Here is a 16,739-nt window from a genome sequence, read left to right on the forward strand (position 1 = left end):
CCGAACCGGGTCCCAGATTTTCATTCCAAAGGATCTTTTCCTTCTACCTTTTGTTCTATATATAGCTTCCTCTATATTATAAGAGGCAGTGTCACGCTCTTTGCTTCTTATCAATCTTCTTATCCACTCTGACACACGCTCTCTGAAAAAGATATCTTCCGAATTGGTTAACATTATTTCTGAATGCTTACAAGAGCAAACTCCCCTGTCTTTTCCATCGCAGGATATTTTAACATGAATCTGTTAGTGGTTTCAGTCGATGATTGGATCTCACTGCAATACTTAAGGGGATGATGGACGGAGAGTTTGAGCAAATCAAACACTCACCCCAAGTCAACTGATCTGGGTTTAATCCATCACCATTCTTTAGCTCACTCTGCCACGCCCGTTCAGACATGGCCATATGCAAACAGTCCAGCCCCAACTGCCAAGCCATGTCTTCCCTGGACCGGAAACAAGCATCCTGGGACCGGTTTCTGGCATTTCAGCCATCATCAGCCAGGTTAGCTTGAATCCAGTGGCAAAATGAGCAAGGGACTCACATCTGATCATACCCTGCCAACTTAGGGCGAACAAAGCGATACAAAAGGGGCTGAAGGATGGAGCGTTTGAGGAAATCAAACACTCACCCCCAGTCAACTGATCTGGGTATAATCAATCACCATTCTTTAGCTCACTCTGCCACCCCACTTCAGACATGGCCATATGCAAATCAGCCTGACCCTGTGCCTCATGGGACCCAGCCCTAACTGCCACTGCAGCAGGACTTCACATGGAGGGTGCCTGTACATACCAATGATTTTATATCCAATTGACTAAGGGAACGTATTGAGGGATCATTGATACAAGACCTAGAATCCTTATACCTAAAGGCCTGGTATTGGAACGGCACCCCACCAGAACTTTTTTTTACTAAAGCAGCTTACATTCCACCATTGACTATACTGTAGCTTCACTCCCCTTATTCTGCTTCATCTCAGCGTATCAGATCAAAACAACCAATGAGAGCAAGCATGGCCAACAAATAATAACTATTAAGGTTTACAGCTGTCAACATAAAGAGGCTATTTCTTTGCGAGGAAGACTCGCAAAAAAAACTTTAAGAAACTACGCTGGATGGAGGGTAAAATAGTATTGATTGGAATTACTGCTGCAGACATATTTCATCAATGTTTCAAAGATTATAAATTTAAAGTTATGTAGTCACCTATTTTATCAATAAACTACTTGGAGTGTACTCTTCAAAAACCACCACAAGCAGCACTCATCTAAAACCTCAAGGGCATGATTTAGAAAAGATCACTATATCCCCCGCCAGCTGAATTATATAGAGAAACAAAAAGAGAGCCCTTAGATTGGACAAAAGGCATCCGATGAATGGAGAGCGGTGGATCATGCTCAAAGAAATAAAAAATAACATTGATCTATGATGTGGAATGAGAAAATAAAAGCAAAGCAAAATTTTGGGCAAAACTCTTGCATCTCAGCAAAAAGAGGAACTCAAGAGACTTCTGGAGGCTGGTGACTAACTTAAACAAGGCCTGATGGTGGTGTCAAGCTCAAACCTAACAGAAGCAAACTGTGTTACCTATCTGACAAGCCATTTTCTTCTGTCTCAGTGAAAACAGGGGCCACTATTCAAGAGATGGCATATAGATCTGTTGCACTGCAATCTCCAAATTCAGTTACCTTTCCGCTGCACTTTACCTCAGAAAAAATTCAAATAGTACCTAATAACAGCAGACAGGGTGGAGGTCCAGGCTGAAATGGAATACGCCATGCACTGCATAAAACAAATATTGCTTTTTGGGTGTTCAATTTGTTGACAGTCTACAATTGTTCCCTCCAAGTAGAGTCGAGTCTAGTCTCATGGAATGGATCCCTCACCAACCCCATCTTCAAAGGATGAGACCATCACCGTCCGGAAAACTTATGAACCATAAGACTATTAGATGCTGAGGCTAACCTCTTCGCATTTCTTCTTTTATGAGCTTTACAGCTTTGGACAGAAAAAAAAACAAATCACCCTCCCTAATCAAACTGAGTTTATGCATGGCGTGGGCACAGGTACTATTCTTTTATTGTTATCGGTCATCATAGACAAACAGAAGTTGAACAAACAATCAATCTTCATGTGCTTTATAGATTTGAAATCTACCTTTCACTGTGTACAGTGCAATCTCCTCTGGTGAAAGCTGGCCCACTGGGGTACTCCGGTTAACCTGGTGAAAGCAAAACAGATGTTATATTCAGAAACTTGGGCCAGGTTTAAAATAGGTGACAACTTCACCATGTCCACCAAGAGATTGATACAAGGATGCATGTTGGCACCTCTTCCTGGCTGATCTTTGGGGAGCCTCGAATAAAGTAAATGTTCATCCCCCAAGATTGTGGGAAACTTCCCTCTCAAATCTTCTATACGTAGACTATGTGATATTATTAGTCAAACAAAAATTGTTCTGCAGCGCCTCATTGATTCATCCCATTATTCATTTGTTAAAAAGTGCCACAGCAAAGCTTGAAACATGATTTAGCTGTTCTTGATGCTTGCTTATCACAATTTATTCATTAGAGCAGCACTTGACGGGTGGGTAGATGATGTCTCCCTGGACAGTATTCTTTAAGACATGCTGCTGCAGGCAGGCAATTAGGCTTGTGAGGATAAAACAAGTCTAATCATTATTTGGAAAAAAATAAATCCTTGTGGAAGGGTTTAGGGAGAGTCCTAATGGCACCTTTTTGATAAAAGTAGCTTGTACACTGTATATCTGATGCCAGGTCATGGTTTAAAAGCCTTTTTAAAATTAATACACATTTGCACTCTCATTTGCACCTTATTAGCACCTAATATTATTGCCTCTGAGAGGCCCCCCGTTACTTTAACACATATTTACCTAGGCTCATACTTTAGTAGCACTCCTTACAGATGCTTTGGAATTCCACAAAAGCAGAACCCTGGGAGTTCCTATGACTGCCATAGATACTGTATGATCATTTTTAGCTAACGTTTTTTTAAAGCTGAGATATAATAATTTGTACTAATTGAATGACCCCGGTGTTTTAACTGTTTACATGTTTGTATTAATAGGGGAATGTGTTTTTATCGAGGACTTTTATAAATGTTTCTATGTTGCTTGTCTTTAATGGACTTAAGTTTCTAAAGAAAGTATTACAATACAAAGATCTCGAACCATTTGGTATGTTTACTTATGCATACCTAACGAAATACACAGTAGAATGAAACAGAATAACGTAATTAGTATTATGAGAATGGTGAAGAAGATAAACAGTTCAACTATTTTGCTTTTGTAGAATATATGCATGCATATAAGTACTTTAATGTATTGTACTCCTACCTAGCAATACTAACCTGGTGAATCTACCAGCTCCCTGTAGGGTGATCTAACTCCACTGTTACCGGTGGATAAGTGTCATCAGGATACCCATCATGGCAGATGGACTGCCTATGGAGTTCTATGCCACCTCTGTGGAAGAACTGGCCCCCACGCTAGTAGAGTCATACACAGCAGCTGGGAAGCAGAGAATTCTGCCAAAGAATACCCGAGAGGCAATAGTGATTCCACTGCTCAAACCCTCTCGAATGCACAGCCTATAGGCAACTGTCGATGCTCAATCTAGACTTTACAATTCTAAGTAAGTTGACGGCTTACAGAGCACACATACACAAATGAACACATGGTGATACAGTGGTGCTGGAATAGATGCATTCAGAGGACTCAGGCTAGGCAGTCCTGTAAAAAAAAGGGTCATAACAACTGGTAAACAAAGATCCTTAAGTATTGCCCGGCGGTGTCGCCTCTTGAACCCACAAAATATTAATCAATGAAGAGGCAGGCGCTGGAGACTGGAAGGCAGGAAACAAGGGTTTTATTCTCTCCGGAGGAGAACACATCAGTTTCGGACAGCAAGTATCGTCACGAGGTGCTCTAATCTCATCTCTGAGGCCTGGCCTCTTATACACAGGTTTATGATCTTTATTGCAGGTAACACATTCTTGCAATGCTTTGAAGTATGAAAGGACATCCTCGGAATCCCCCCTTCAGGCCCGTTCTCACACACATTTACAGTTGGAGTACCCACCCCCGGTCACAACAGGTGATAATTATCGCGCAGCTGGACATTCCGCCGATTCACGGAATGTGTGGGGTTGATCGGATCTCATAGGGTGGGGGCTTTGATCAATTCGAGGGTCCTTTAATGGGGGAAGCTTCCTACTGTACGGGGAGGGGGGGCAATAAACAATATCCGCAGGGCCAGGTGGCGGCCTGGGAACGGGGAAGACAAACGGGCACACAGGAAAGGGGGTTTGTATCAAAGGGCCTGGGACCATGAAAGGAATGAAGGGAAGTGTCGCGCTGTGAACAGGATGGGATTCCGGGGCAGAGCTGCGCTGAAGAGGGGTTTACGACCCAAGGCATGTGAGAGCGGGGGGGGTTGTCAGCGTGCGGGGGAATGCTTGCGAGGTTGAGAGAGAGAGAGAGAGACGCGCTGGCTATCAGCGAGGGGCAGGGAGGCCATGGTGCTCAAAATGGCTGCCGCTTACGTGCACGAATGGGTTCGAGAAGAGCAAGATGGCGCCGATAATGTTGACGTTTGCAGCCTAACTTTTAACAGTCCTCCCTTTTCGACATATCTAGCCAACTTGCCTACTCAATGTCAATGTTCATCAAGTTCCTAACCTCGGCATCATATAATGCTCCCATGCGTTCGCTTCCAAAGTCCACAGTCTTAGGGCAAATACAATTTGTACATAATGAACACAGGGGTGGCAGACATTGAATTCCTAAGCATAGACCGCATATTACAACTACGGGAATCAGGATAATGGTGAACAGTCTCCAGCCCCAGTTCTTAACGGTGTTCCAGAACCAACCACCAAGCGACCATTCTTCCTGATCCTGGTGGACTTCTGAAGAGAGTCTGTGAAGGTGTTCGATGGCTTTGTACACTGAGGGTGAGTTGTCCGGTATGTATGTACAGCAGCTGGACCCAATAATGCGGCATGCTCCACCACGGTCCGCAAGAACCACATCTAGGACAAGGCGGTTCTGGAGGGCCACCAAGCGAACCGCTTGAAGTTCGGCAGTGTTGTTAGCAAAGATACCAGCTGTGATGTTCATTGTTGTCTCGACTGCCTGAGTCAGATGTCGGATGGCACGGCTGTTTGCCATCGGGCCCCAGAGGGGGACAAGTCCCTTCATGGCATCGAGGAACTGTGCTCCTGTTGAGTCAGCTTGTTCAAAGTCCTTGGCTCGTTTTTGTCTATGATGGTTCGCTGGGGCCACATAAGTCGGAGGAAGGATGAAGGAGATGAAACAAGTGCCCCCCCAGCCTTTGGGGAGCCAGGTGTAGGCCTTTGTGCCGCAGACGAAATACATGTTTGGGGACGACACAAAGGAAGGTGGATCCGTGGAGTCCAAAGTTCTGGTAAAACGGCAAGCACTGCGGCCCACCAGCTGTGTCCCACGTCCTTCTATGCACATGTGGCCTGTGACGTTGATGACTGACAGGGCCACAGTCAGGGTGGCAGCCGTTCGTTTCCGCAGGTAGGAGAAGGTGGGTCTGGTTGGATTGTTGAACACCTGCATTTCAATTCGTTCTTTAGCAGGGATGTCCATGTGGATTGAGTCGTTGGAGGTCTGCGGGCAGAAGTGTGCCTTTGTTTTGTTTCGCCAGACCCCGTGGAAGAAATGCGTTACGGTTTTGCTGGAGGTGGCATTGTCCTTATAGCTTTCTTGCAGGAGGATCAGCCAAGCAAGGCAGGAGCCATGAACTGAGAAGGGTGAAGGGATGAATGGTATCGAGTGTCCAGTGGCGTGGGGTAGCAATCCACAGATCCAACAGTTGGTGGCATTGGTGGCGAGATTGTGCTGGTGAAGTAGCTGTACGAAAGAGTTATTCCAAAACTCCTTTCGCCTCTCTCTGAGTTGAGGAGAGAGCGAAATCAGATAATGTTCCTTCATGGTGGTAGGCTGAGCAGTGGTCAGGAATGTTTCGTGAGCAGGTGCATTTTCTTCCACAATCCAGAGTGTGGTCATGAGGAGAAAGCAGAAAAGGATTGTGATGAAGAGTGCAATTGTCTTTGAGCTGTGGAGTCTGTCTGTTCTTGGGTTTCTGTAGTGGGTATTTCCTGTTGCCTCCATCATCTTCTCATTTGGTGCTTCCATCGTCTTCATCTTCAAGGTGCTCGGTAGTGGGCAGAACCACAGACTTAGTTTAGCTTCTCTCCAGGTAACGCTTGGTTGCTTTGGGTCACCGTTCTGAGATTTAACTTAGTTCGTGGTCTACTTAGCCGAAGCTCCCTCCTTTCGACGCAGGAAATACCCTTCTCTGGATGGCACAGTGGGATCAGAGAATTTTGATAGTTCAAGTGCTTCGGTATCAGGATAGCAGGTTAGTGACGGTCGGTCCTTGTTCAGGAGCTCTTCTTGGTTGTCGATGTTTTCTGTCGTGGCCAGGGTCGAGGAGACCTTCTTACAGTGGTGTGCGTGCAGCCAGTGCCGTTTCCCCTCCACACGAAGAGCCGTCCGGGTGGTGATTAACACTTGCCAGGGGCCCGTCCACCGGGGTTCCAAACTCTTCGACCGCTGAAAGTTTCGGATCAGCACGAAATCTCCAGGTTGGATGGCGTGACCCGGACCCCTGGAAGCATCGGGGATGGCCTGCTGCACCTGCTGATGAATGACAGACAGAGTTTCGGTCAATTTATACAGATAATCAGACATTAGGACGTCCGGGACGTCATGAATGGAAGTTGGTTTCGGTGCAGACCAGACACTCATGGGTCGGCCGAAAACGACTTCATAAGGTGTTAAGTGATGTTTGGTGGGGGTGGAACGCATCGATAGCAATGCCAGTGGGAGGGCGTCTGGCCATTTCAGACCCGTGGTAGCCACTATCTTGGCCAGTTTAAGCTTTAGTGTGGCATTGTGTCGCTCAACAAGTCCGGCAGACTGGGGGTGGAAGACTGCGTGAAACTTCTGCTTGATGCCCAACCCCTTTAAGATGAGCTGGATGACTTCGGCTATGAAGTGGGGGCCATTATCGCTCCATAAAATACGACAACGGCCGTAACGGGGGAAAAACTCCTTTAACAGTACTTTTGCAGTGGCCATAGCAGTGTTGTCACGGGTTGGGTATGCTTCCACCCATTTGCTAAATGCGCATACCACAACAAGTACATATTTCAGGCCTTGGCATCTGTCTAGCTGGATGTAGTCCATCTGCAGGACTTCGAATGGGTGATTTGGGACCCCAAATCCTCCCCGGGGTACTACAGTTACTTTCCCGGGGTTGTGTTGCAGGCATATCAAACATTGTTGGACCAGACGTTTGGCGGAGTCTGTGATTTTATCATTGTGCCAAACTCTGGAGACAAGTTCAATCATGGGGGCTGATCCTATGTGGGCAGGGGAGTGTGCCATAGTCAGTATGGGAATCAGGTACGAGTCAGGTAGCAACCATTTGTTCGTGTCTCTTGCCAGCCAGCAGCCTTCGTCATCTTTTAACCCCACCCGTGCCCATTCAGTCAGTTCGTGCTGTGTGCTAGCCATTTGAATGTCTCTAATAGGGTCCCTAGCGTCAGTCCATTTTTCTGCTTGTGACCTGGTCACATACATATGTGTTGTCGTCCTATTTTCAGCTGTCGTTCGGGCAGTGATGTCGGCTAGTGCATTTCCCTGCCCAATGATGTCTGTCACCTTTTTGTGTGCCTGGCATTTGACGACTGCAAGCTTTTTGGGGAGAAGGACAGCTTCGATCAAGGCGGAGACTAGATCCCAGTGCAAAATGGGGGTGCCGTGTGAGGTCAGGAATCCCCTTTCCCTCCAAAGAAGCCCAAAATGGTGGACCACCCCGAAGGCATACTGGCTGTCGGTGTAAATGTTCGCTGTAGTTCCTGCTGCCAGAATGCAGGCTCGTGTCAGGGCAATCAGTTCCGCTGCCTGGGCAGATCGTTGCGTGATGCGGGCTGTCTCGACTACTGTTCGAGCCGTGGTGACCGCATAGGCAGCGGAAGTGGTGCCATCGGGGAGTTTGATGCATGACCCGTCCACCCACAGCTCTCCGTCAGGGTCAGGAAAAGCCGTGTCTCTGAGGTCAACCCTACTTCTAGTCTGCTCGTCCGTAAGAGTCACGCAGTCATGTACAGGGTGCACATTGGGATCGTTCTCTGGTAAGGGTAACAGAGTGGCCGGGTTCAGTGTGGTGCATCTTTTCAGGGTGATATGGGGTGCAAGCAAGGTCAGTTCGTATCCAGTCAGTCGTGCACTCGTCAGATGTTGCGTCTTGGTTTGGTTCAGGAGGGTGTCAACTGCATGGGGTACCAGTACCGTGAGGGAATTCGAGAGCACGATCCCCTCACTCTGTCGGATAGAGATTGCAGCAGCAGCTACAGCTCGAAGGCAGGCAGGCAAGGCTCTGGCTACAGGGTCAAGAGTGGCAGAGAAGTAAGCACACGGTCGTTGCTTTGGGCCAATGGCCTGGGTCAGGACAGATAAAGCGCACCCCTCCCTTTCGTGAGTGTAAAGGGAGAAGGGCTTTGTGTAATCAGGGGTACCTAGGACAGGGGCCGAACAAAGGGCATCTCGTAGTTCCGTGAAGGAGGTTTGACACTCAGGAGTCCAAGGGAGTGGGAAGGGGACGTCTTTAGCTAGCAGAGAAAGTAGCGGTTTCACAATGAGGCTAAAGTTTGGTAACCACTGTCGGCAGAAGGAGGTGAGGCCTAGTAGGGAACGGACCTGTTTCTGGGTCTTAGGGACAGGAGTTTCGAGAATGGTTTTGATCCGGTCGGGAGTGAGTTTCCTTCCTTCTTTGGACAAAAGGTGGCCTAGGTAAGTGACCTGGGGTTGGCAGAATTGCAACTTCTTCTTGGAGACCTTGTGGCCATTTTCCGCAAGGAAGTGCAGGAGTTGAATGGTGGCTGTAACTGCTAATGGAGTGGTGTCGGCTGCCAAAAGGATGTCATCGACATATTGCACTAACACCACTCCATCGGGTAACTGGACTTGATCCAGTTGTCTCTTGAGGGCCTGGCTGTAGATGCTAGGGCTTTCTGTGTAACCCTGGGGTGCTCGGCAGAACCTATATGAGCGGGCTTTTAGGGGGAAGCCGAAGAGATATCGGCTGTCTGGGTGGATGGGGATGGAAAAGAATGCGTTTTTGAGATCAATGACAGTGAAGGTGGTGGCAGTAGAAGGAATCAAAGTCAGGATGGTGGTGATGTCTGAGACCACAGGGTACTGGGGTACCACCACTTTGTTGATCTCTCGAAGGTCGATGATAAAACGGTATGCTTTCTCATCTCCCTCTCCCTGTTTCTTGATGATGGGCAAGATAGGGCTGTTGCAAACGTTGCTAACCACTTCCTCTACCACTCCTGCGTCTATCAGTGACTGAATAATCTTTACCAATGCCTTCTCGCCCTCGGGCGATATCCGATATTGTGGAAGTTTTGGGAGTGTTGCGTCTGGTTGGACAGTAATGTGCACTGGGTCAATCAACATGCGCCCTACGTCCGAATCCGCCTTGGCCCACAGATACGGAGGCAGAGTGTCAAGCAGGGATGTGTCAGCGTCGGTGATGGAAAACATGCGTCGGGGGGGGCAATGTCTAAGCAGAATGGGGTTGTCGTAAAGGAAAACTCGAACTCCGTCTTGAGAACATCTGATCGTCGCTCGGAAGTGTTTCAATAAGTCAAGTCCCATAATGGCGTCAGGGCTATTGGAGGAAAGCAAAAACGTGGTGTCAGTGGTGTTGTTTTCTAAGTCGAAGAGGATCGGGGCGGACAAACGGTTAGTGGAGGGCGTTCCATCGAAACCTGTCGATGTTATAAGTGAGCCAGACAAGGGTGCCCTTGGAATCAGTCGTTTAGATAACGCACTACGTGTTGCGCCAGTGTCTACCAGAAATGGAGACTTTGTACCCAGGACCTTAGCAGTGACGTAAGGGCCTTGCTGGTCAACATAGAGCTCGACTGGATCCCTCCCTTGCCCTTGGCAGTCCTATGCAAAGTAGTGGGCGTCATCGTAGTCAGATTGCTGGCATTGGTTCTGTCTGGGTCGATCAAATGTATTTGATCTGCCTGATCTGTCGTTAGTCGCGTCATTTGGGGGCCCTCGCTGTTGTCCCTTATTTCTCGGTCCACTTGCTATGTCCTGGGGGTCTTTGTTTCTGATTATTTCCAGAAGAACTGGGCACTGGGATTTCCAATGGCCAGTTCCTTTACAGAAAGCACACTGGTCCTCTCTAATGTCTGTACGTCCACTGTGGGGAGTCAAAGTGCGGTCCTGGGGAAGTGCAGTCTTAGGGACGTTCGTCTGGTAGTTTCTCCGGTATTGGTCTCGTCCTATAGTCACCCCTTGCAGTTGGGCAATCATCACCCTCTCTTTCAGGTCCTTCTTCTTTTTCTCTGTTGCTCTATCGTTTTCATTTTTCTGGTGTTCATAATATTGGGCCATCTGGAGGATAGCCGTAGGTTTGGAGGCTGCCCAACTACTCTCGCTAGCCTGCAGTTTCTGGGAGACCTCCGGCGACAGACCCTTAACATAATTCTGGACAAACAGATGGTGTCCGGTTGCAGTGGTCATGTCCTGGCCGCTGTAATCGGAGAACACCGTTTCAAACCGGGAGAAGTATTCTGATACATCCTCCTGGGGTTTCTGGTGACAGGCCGTTACTATCGACCAGTCCACTTTCTTTTCTGGGATCAGGGTTTTTAATTTCTGTACGATTTTATCTGGCAGGTCTAGAATGGATTTCAAGGGCTTTTGTCCAGGTCCTCGTTGTTTATCAATGTCATCGAGTTGTGACCAGGTATGTCCAAACAGCTCAAGGTGGTCGACTTTCCGGATTTGCTTCCACACATCAGCTGGTAGACATAGCCCGAAAAACAAGTCGATGTCAGCCAGGGTCATAATCGTTGATCCTAGGGCTGTACCCAACTCAGTATAGAAGGCAGTGGGGTTTTTACGTAGGTCAGGCAGAGATTTCCGGAATGTCAGAATCTCTTGCCGGTCCCAAGGCTGGTAGACCCAGTTGTACACTACCCTTCCTTTTGCATCTTGGTGGTTTGCATCATCGTTAGTCCCTGCACCTCGTGGAGGAACCCAGTAGGGGGCAGCCTCTCGTATCGGCATCATGGTGTTAGATTGCTCAGTTTGTGGTTCGGTCGCTACGGATGTCGTGGGTTTAGTTCCTGATTCTCGTTCAGTGAGGTGGCGGAAAACCTCAAGCGTACGCGTAAGGAGGTCCGTCACATCACACTCGCCCTCATCCCCGATATCGACCTTCCGGTACAGAGTCGTTAGGCTCTCGGGACCTTTGTCTCGATATCGGTCCTCGTATGCGTTCAAGGCATGGTAACACAGTCGTACGGTAAAATGTCGTCTGTGATTCCCTGTATACGAGTTAAACATATCCGTGATGTACTCTTCATCTTCCTTTCTTTCTACCAGTGTCCGTGCTATCTTGTCGATCCCTGCTCGCTCATCTTTGCTTAGTCTGCTTGTTCTTGCAGAACCAACCCTTCGGGTCTCAGGGTCGCCTAACGTTGTCGTTTGTGTAGTATTTAATACAAGGAGTTCGGCCGGCACAGAGGCCATGGGGGCCGAAGCTGTGGCGCTACCCTCGTTCGTATCTGGGGGTGGTGGGTGCTGTGCTAAGGGTTGGGAAGGGGCATATGGAGGGGGCATGTAGATGATCGGAGGACCTAACAGCAGATCATCGTTGGCTCGTTGTTTCGAGGGTAAATCAGGGTAGAGCATGGAGGATGTTCTAACCGGACACTGGCTTGATGTCTCTATTTCTAGTTTCTGTTTGGCTTTCTCTCTTTCCTTTATCTCTTCTTCTAGTTTCTGAGCAGCTAGGTGGGCTGCTTTTCGCAGCTCTTTTCCCAACCTACTCTCAGTTTTCTTTTTACGTTGTTCAGTTTCTTTGCGCCACATGCCGAAACTATCAAGCATAGTGGGCGTTGTCTTGTTTTTACCAAGGGCTGTTTCTAGCGCGTTTATTTTGTCATCATCGAAGGATCCTATCAGTGGCCACTGACTTTCTCGATCCTTTTTCGTATATTTATGCCACAGCTTGTTATAGGCTATAGCGATCAATCCATGCTTCATGAACATGTCCTTATTAGGGGTGCCTTCCAGTGGAGCCGGATGGTTCACCTCTAATAAGCGGTCCGGGCTAAACAGGCTACCAATCAGTGGGGAGAAGACAGACATGACGGATCACAACGGGGACAAAAAGTCAGCACTGCCTATCTTATCACTGTGTGCAAAGACTAGACAGAATATTCCTATTCTACGTTGTTTGCAGGCAGTGAATACCTCATGAACCAATATCGAATAGTCAACGTTCGGTCAATCAAAACAATTCAGTGGGGAGAATAAGTAGGTCCGCAAAGATCTGCGTTACCTACCCTTTCACTATCTGTAAAAAGGGGGGCTCTTTCCTGTTTGCAGACAGAGAATCTCCAGAAAACAGTCTGTGAACAATAGTTCAGGTTCAAGTAATTAATCAGTGGGGGAGAAAGATAGGCACGACGGTTGCATTACCTATCCTCCACTGCTTGCAAAGAGAGAGCCTGTTGTTTCTCCGTTTGCAGACAGCGAATCTCCAAATAAATCAACAAAGAGTAATACTAGTATTTTCTAAACAATTAAACAATTATTTCGCAATTCGTCGTGTTTACACAACCTTACCCGGACCGCATGGACAGTTTCTTGTCTTCCGAATCCAGCGCCCGATCGTCCTCTTTTCTTCGTAATCCTCGCGGCACTCCTGATGATTCCCAGCCAGGACCGTAGATCACTCGAGAGAGGTCTGTTCGGAACCAGTGAAGTTCGGATGATCGGCTGTCAGACGAGGGTCTATCGGACAGGTGCACTTCCCGATCGTTGCAGTCGTTCACTCTGTCGTTAGGACCTCTCCCACTGGATCCACGAGTCACTGATGGGCCCCACGTTTGGGACGCCAATTGTAAAAAAAGGGTCATAACAACTGGTAAACAAAGATCCTTAAGTATTGCCCGGCGGTGTCGCCTCTTGAACCCACAAAATATTAATCAATGAAGAGGCAGGCGCTGGAGACTGGAAGGCAGGAAACAAGGGTTTTATTCTCTCCGGAGGAGAACACATCAGTTTCGGACAGCAAGTATCGTCACGAGGTGCTCTAATCTCATCTCTGAGGCCTGGCCTCTTATACACAGGTTTATGATCTTTATTGCAGGTAACACATTCTTGCAATGCTTTGAAGTATGAAAGGACATCCTCGGAATCCCCCCTTCAGGCCCGTTCTCACACACATTTACAGTTGGAGTCCCCACCCCCGGTCACAACAGGTGATAATTATCGCGCAGCTGGACATTCCGCCGATTCACGGAATGTGTGGGGTTGATCGGATCTCATAGGGTGGGGGCTTTGATCAATTCGAGGGTCCTTTAATGGGGGAAGCTTCCTAATGTACGGGGAGGGGGGGCAATAAACAATATCCGCAGGGCCAGGTGGCGGCCTGGGAACGGGGAAGACAAACGGGCACACAGGAAAGGGGGTTTGTATCAAAGGGCCTGGGACCATGAAAGGAATGAAGGGAAGTGTCGCGCTGGGAACAGGATGGGATTCCGGGGCAGAGCTGCGCTGAAGAGGGGTTTACGACCCAAGGCATGTGAGAGCGGGGGGGTTGTCAGCGTGCGGGGGAATGCTTGCGAGGTTGAGAGAGAGAGAGAGACGCGCTGGCTATCAGCGAGGGGCAGTGAGGCCATGGTGCTCAAAATGGCTGCCGCTTACGTGCACGAATGGGTTCGAGAAGAGCAAGATGGCGCCGATAATGTTGACGTTTGCAGCCTAACTTTTAACAGTCCTACTCACTGTATCTGCCGATGACAGTGCTCTGGGCATTACCACTTGGGTGGCCAGGGAGAGGAATAGAGGAATGGGAGCAGGCAGGGGCCACAAAAGTGAGGGACCTATGAAGGGAGGGGAATTGATACCATTTGAGGAATTTAGCACAGACTGGAACATAACTCAGTTCCAGTTTCTGCTTCAAAGGGCAATTATAGAAGTTATACGACAACACTGGGGAAGGGGTACCATTGAGCCTCCTCATCATGACACCTGTGAGTACATAGCACAGTTGGGAGCACTGTAAAAGCAGTAGCCTGCATGTACAGGGTGATAGGCAAAGACTTTGTTAAGCCATTGAACACACTGAGAAACTACTGGACAGAACAGCTAGGTAGACCCCTTGAGGATAAGGACTGGGAGAACATATTGCGTAGGAAGCCCAGAGTTTCAAGAAATGCCTGATTTGTGCTGATTAGTTTTTAGAAACTACATCGGGCATACATCACCCCGAACAGAATTAACCGCTACTTCCACAGAGGGTTTCCTAAACATGATGTGGAGCTGCCAAGCCCTGACTCCTTATTAGCAACCAGTGACAAAAGAAATGGCCTGACTCACTGACACAGGGGTTCTGTGCACTCTGGCACGTTGCCGGCTTGGCTTGTTCCCCCATACAGCCAAGACAAAGGTCACTGACAAATTCCAGGTCTTGACCTTCATACTAGCCAAGCAAGAAATTACTTGCAGGTGTCCGGCACTTAGCAGCCCTAGTGTAGCTAGATGGAAGCAGGAACTGGAGAAATGGGTGGAGCGCGAGGGCAGGATCCTACTTAGGAATGCACAGAGAGGACTCTGCAAACTTGAGAGAGCAAGGGAATGGGAGGCACTGGTAGAGAAGGTGCGACACATTAACCAAAGGTTCAGATCCACAACACCAGAGACACATTCACAATAGGGGTGCCCCATAACACATAACCAGAAAAGGGCGTTAGAACAGGCACCCGTGGATGGGACTACCTAGGAGTAAAAAGAGAACATAGAAAGATACAAGACCAGGATCACCACCTGAAAAATGGGCAACCACACAATAGACAATAAAGGGTGGAGCAGTTCAGTGGGGACAAGATATGCCGGCAACCAGCAGTGAGGGCACGGGAGGGGGTAGTTTGGGGTAGTTTGGGGGAAAAATTAACAATCAGTTAGATTTTAAACATGAGTAGATAGACTTACTCAAGCAGAAGTGTGTACATGGTAACATGAAAGCCAGAAATGTAAAATATAATGCACACAATGTTATAATGTGGAAGCATACGAAAGGAAATAAAATATGTTTAGCAAAAAAAAGGATGCCTCACTTAGTGGAGAGCTGGGCAGCATCCCTGGCAAGATTTATAAAACAATCAGCTGGGTTTGAAATTCTGGCCCTAAGGGACCTCTCAGCACCAGCGAAATGCTCCTCTAAGTAAACAAGAAAATTATAGCGTTTATATACAAAACTACTATTGTTGATTCTATTGGGAAAGCTCTGTCACTGAACAGATAATAATAACAACAACATTTGTGCAGTGAACTTACCCCTTATACAGAATGTTCAAGGTATTGTGATAATGTACCCATGAAGTGGAAATGTAAGCAATGATGCTTCAGAAAATATTATCCTGAACAGGCGCGCAATTAAATGTGTGCCCAATGTCATTGTGTTAAAGAAAAAAAGGCAACTTAAAAATGTGAGCGTATCAAAGGGTGGTGTTTCTACTCCGGTCTAATGTAGCCACATGACAGTTTACATAAATCACGTGCAGGCAAGTGCAGGCAAGTGCATTTTTCAAAAACAGAATTACACTCCATATTAGCTAAAGGTACAAATTTCCAGGACTGAAGTGACACAAAAATTATGCAACCATATTATTAGAACTTTCATCCTTGGCATTGTTTTCTCCCAAACAGTTTCCATTCACCCATCTTGTTTTGCTGTATTTGTTTCTATTAGCTCTAGGGCTAAGCACACTTTACTACTGCTAACCAGTGCTAAAGTGCACCATATACCTAGGGCTGTAAATTAAATGCCACTAGTGGGCCTACACAGGTTATTGTGCCACCCACTTTGGTAGACAGTCAAACCCTGTCTCAGGCTTACCATTGTAGCTTGTTTGTGCAGTTTTAAACTGTCATTTTGACTTGACAGGCCTACACTTTCCTTATTAATACATATAGATTACCTTTAAGGGTAGGCCATGAATAGCCAAAAGGGCACTGTGTTTAAAAAGCTGGACATGCTCTTTTAGGTTTTACCTGTCCTAGTAGTGAAAAGCTCTTAAATGTGCTTTTCACTATTGCAAGGCATCACTCTCCCAAAGGATGACATTGGGTTACCTTACTATATTTATTAAGTTAAAACTTTGTCTTGGGAGCAGGCAAGAATGTAATATTGGATGTCTGAGGAATTGTGATTCAAGATTCTCTTTAATGGTACTTTTAGAAGTTGCCATTTTCTTGCCCTACCAATTTAGTTCCTGTGTCACATGACTAGGTGAAGTTGGCAGTTGGCCTTTGTGTACTCCTCCCAGATAGCCACACAACATAGGGTCTGGGTTTTGGCAGGATGAGCCATCCTGACTTGATAAGGGGGGCGGATCTGCCACCTATCACACTTGCACTTCAAACACACTGTCTCAGCTCAAACACAAAGGACTTCCCACTAGCCCATTGCGCCTGCATAACACCTGGGACCAGGGTGGGGATGCAGGAAAGTACAGACACTTCTGGGGGGGGGGCGAGGGGACAGAACTCCAGAAGTTTCTTCCACATCAAAGTGGCCACCAGGCATAAAAAAGGACCCTCACACCCATTCATCAGTACACAACTGAGCCTGTGGGT

General features: G+C 47.5%; 1 long non-coding RNA gene across 1 annotated transcript in view; it reads right to left on the reverse strand.

The window, feature by feature from the left end:
• Positions 1–16,739, reverse strand: part of LOC144769321 (uncharacterized) — a 666,180-nt gene that overhangs the window by 211,380 nt on the left and 438,061 nt on the right. The window contains exon 2 of the long non-coding RNA XR_013598689.1: positions 2,159–2,222. This is a non-coding gene — a long non-coding RNA (uncharacterized LOC144769321). The remainder of the gene's footprint in view (positions 1–2,158; positions 2,223–16,739) is intronic.

The sequence above is a fragment of the Lissotriton helveticus genome, chromosome 1_1, assembly GCF_964261635.1.
Source record: "Lissotriton helveticus chromosome 1_1, aLisHel1.1, whole genome shotgun sequence".
In the NCBI taxonomy this organism is placed as follows: Eukaryota; Metazoa; Chordata; class Amphibia; order Caudata; family Salamandridae; genus Lissotriton; species Lissotriton helveticus.